A 3585-nucleotide genomic window follows, 5' to 3' on the forward strand; every position below is an offset into this window, starting at 1 on the left:
ACAAAAGTCATTTCTAAGTGACTCAGATCAGGTACAAACAGCTTTTTATGTTAACTTTTTATATTAATAAATATATGCTATATCAAAAGAGTATGTGCTACTATCATTTGACCAACAGTATCTAGGTGCTATATTAAATGAACTTATACTCACATATCCATGGAAGCTTGTTTCCATTACAAAAATAAGATAAAATAAGGTAATTGCAACTTTTTATCTCACAATTCTGACTTATTTTCTTGCAATTCTGAGTATATATTTCACAATAAATGCAAGATACCAACTCAGAATTGTGAGATATAAACACGCAATTCATGCAAACAAAAGGAAGAAAAAAAAAGTCAGAATTAATTTTGAAAAGAAAAAGTCAGAATTGCAAGAAAAAAGTCAGAATTCTGAGATTAAATCTCGTTTATATCCCACAATTCTGACTTTTTCTTCTTACAATTGAATTAACTGTATTGAATTGAATAAACTTGGAATTGCGAGAAAAAAGTTTATATCATGCAATTTCAGAGAAAAAAATTCAAGAAAACGCGTTTGAGAAAAAAGTCCCAAATGTGAGATAAAAAAAAAGAAATGGTCTCACAATTTGGCCTTTTTTCCCCTCGCAATTACATTTTTTCTCAGAATTGCAAGAAAAAAAGGCCAAATTGTGAGATAAACAGTTTTAATTACCTTATAAATATATATATATTTAATCCCATGACAAAAACAGGCTTCCATACAAAACCAATTTTTCATTAATAAATCTTTAAATCTGTCCTTTTATTTCAAAGAAAAATCCAATAAAATACATTGCATTTGTTAAAAACCTTCAACAACACTGAACACTTTCCGAATCAGTGCAGAAAAACCCATGACACTGTGTGTGTGCATTTATTCCAAATGTAAACGTGTTGATGATCATGTTGCTATCAGAGCATGACAAGCTGCCAGCGTCTGCAGGTAAACCGGGAGAGTGTGTGTGTGTGTGTGTGTGTGTTTCTCTCCTCCCATAGCGAGGTGCATGTCAGGTGGACACGTGCGGCCGGCTGCCAACATACTTTTGGTTTGGAGGGAGGGCTGGGTGGGGGTGAACTTTTGTTTAGTGTCTCTCACTCTCTCTCCCTGATTCACAACACACCTTCTGTGCAAAACGCAACTCCTCTGCTTATCTCTCTCCCCCTGTCGCTCTCTCTCTCTCTCTCGCCTGTGTTCACTTTCACATGTTTGAGTCGGAGGATAGCAGTCTGTTTCCTGACACGCAGAGACTTCTCTCCAAGACGCAACTCCACCAGCAACACCTAAAGGTCAGCAACCAGTACTCTCTCTCTCTCTCTGTCTCACTAAGTTTCTTTCAATTGCTGCCTGTCTGACTGCTCCATCACTGTCTGTAGTGAAATGTAAGGGGTTTGTGATGGCATTTGTTCACTCGTCTTGTGCATCTGTCACTTTTTAGAGTGTATGCAAAGTGCACTAGATAGCGCGGGACCCCCCCACCCCCTCATTCTCACAGTCTCTTTAATTAGAAATTCTAATACAGTAAAATGAGCTGACAGGTCAGGGACGGGGGTCTGATGCTATCGCAGCATCACTCAGTGCTGCCCTGCAAGAGAACTCGCGTTTTAGACGAATCAGGCTTCGGCGAATCCATCGACAACCTTTACTGATTACGCCACTACAGCAACTAGACAAAAACTGCATGAGAACAAAAATAAAACTGAAAGGGAAAGTTTATATAATAAATCAAAAAATATTTGCACTTGTTTTCAGTTTCGATAGTCTTTCAAATTTAATGTTTAAAACGTAAGAGTCTGATCAGAGTCAATAAATTAGTAAAAAAATTTGTAAAAATTAATGGTATTACCGCAGTACTGTTTTGTAAGGGACATATTATTGCATATTTATAGGGAAAACCTAAACATTCATCAAAAACTGACTACGGCACATTCAATAAGGTCTATTATTATTATATATTATATTAAATATATATTTAAATATATAAATACATTATATCTATTATATTATAAATCATTTATATTTACTAGATAATATTATTTACATCAAAAATAATTAAACAAATATAATGTTTACATACTTTCATGTTGCAATTAACTTCAAACATATAGTATTTTCTACCTAAAATCAGTAACTTATAGGTAATTACCATACCATAATCTGATTCAGCGACATCATTTGCAATGCTTTATGGGATATTGTAATGTCTTGCACAATTTAAAAAAAAGTAAAAGTTCTTCAGAAAATCTGATACATTTCAAATGAATTAAAAAATTCAAAATATCAAATTTAAAATGAATATTCTAATGAAAAAATGTTTTGTTTGTTTTAACTGCTTTGAAAACCCTGATCAGCATGTTTTCTGCTGTGACTTATTTTTCATAAACATCACATACAGTGAAACTGTGAGCAGCACTGGTCATGTCTAAAACAGAATACAGGAAACATCATTCATCTGCTCTCTTTGTGAACATAAGCCAAGACTCTATCACTTCAGCTAATCGCAGAATGAATCTGAGGGCTTAAAGACCGAAATATTCAAACATGCACATTCAATGCACTCGGATAAACTGTGTGAATACAGTATAGACTTCTCATTAAAACAACACAGAGAGAGGGGGAGCTTTGTTCGGTGTGGTCAGGGACACAGTATCAGGTGAATGGGCAGATGACCGCCAGTCTCAATTATTCATTTATTTTATTTGTTGCTGTGACGGGTACCAGATTTCCTTTCAATGCCAAGCAACTGCTTTCAGATCCATCACGGCATGTTGGAGCAGCACTGATTAACCCCACGCTAACAGGCCGTGATTACATAAAAACTCCTGCGTCCAAAACTCGCCGTCACTCTTATACACTCAATAGAGCGGGAAGGAGCGGAGAGCAGAGCGAGGGAGTGAGGTTATGCCGGGATACTCACCACGCCTTTGTCTGTCGAGTCACTAGGACAAGGTTTATCAAAGTTGAACCTGATCCGAAGCGGGCTTTTGTTACCCGCTGGATACTTTTACACTGGTGTGTTCTCTAACATTCGAGAGTGCGCTGCGCTCCGTGCGCTCTCACCACGGGAGGGTGTGGGAACGAGGGAACCAGAACAATGATCGGGATCTCAGCGCGGTTCTAGATCACTGCTGGGTACATTACTGTATGTCCTACTCAAAACACACTCAATATATATATACTGTAATGTCTAAGACAATGTGGTGTAGCATAGCGATTCTTTTCATCTTTAATAGCAAATATTTCTATAAAAAATCTTTTTATTATTTTATTTTTATACAAAGGTAATTTGGACCCAAACACAGAAAGTACCAAAAATGATCGAAATGATCAAGTTAAAGAGAAAAACTGTTCAAAATAAACAGAATGACTATGTGAAGTAAAAAAAAGAAGAAGAAGAAATATGAGAGAATTTATCTGGTTTGCAATGTTTTAAAGAAGCTAAAATGTAAAAAAGAACAAATTAAAAAAAAAAAAACCTTTAAAACTTTTTAAAAAATGAATTAAAAAAAAAAAAAGTTTTTTTTTGTTAATTAAAAATGACCAAAAAAAAAAAAAATTTACTAAACCTTCAAAAAAAAATGA

At 35.2% G+C, this 3585-nt stretch overlaps 1 protein-coding gene across 2 annotated transcripts in view; it reads left to right on the top strand.

Moving 5' to 3' along the window:
- Positions 1–1139: 1139 nt before the first annotated feature.
- LOC107675801 (zinc finger and BTB domain-containing protein 7C-like) overlaps positions 1140–3585 on the top strand; it is a 28041-nt gene continuing 25595 nt past the window's right edge. For both annotated transcript variants that reach the window (XM_016470268.1, XM_016470267.1), the window contains exon 1: positions 1140–1292. The gene's annotated coding sequence lies outside the window, so the exon portion shown is untranslated. The remainder of the gene's footprint in view (positions 1293–3585) is intronic.

This window comes from Sinocyclocheilus anshuiensis, unplaced genomic scaffold (assembly GCF_001515605.1).
Source record: "Sinocyclocheilus anshuiensis isolate Anshui unplaced genomic scaffold, SAMN03320099.WGS_v1.1 scaffold708, whole genome shotgun sequence".
In the NCBI taxonomy this organism is placed as follows: domain Eukaryota; kingdom Metazoa; phylum Chordata; class Actinopteri; order Cypriniformes; family Cyprinidae; genus Sinocyclocheilus; species Sinocyclocheilus anshuiensis.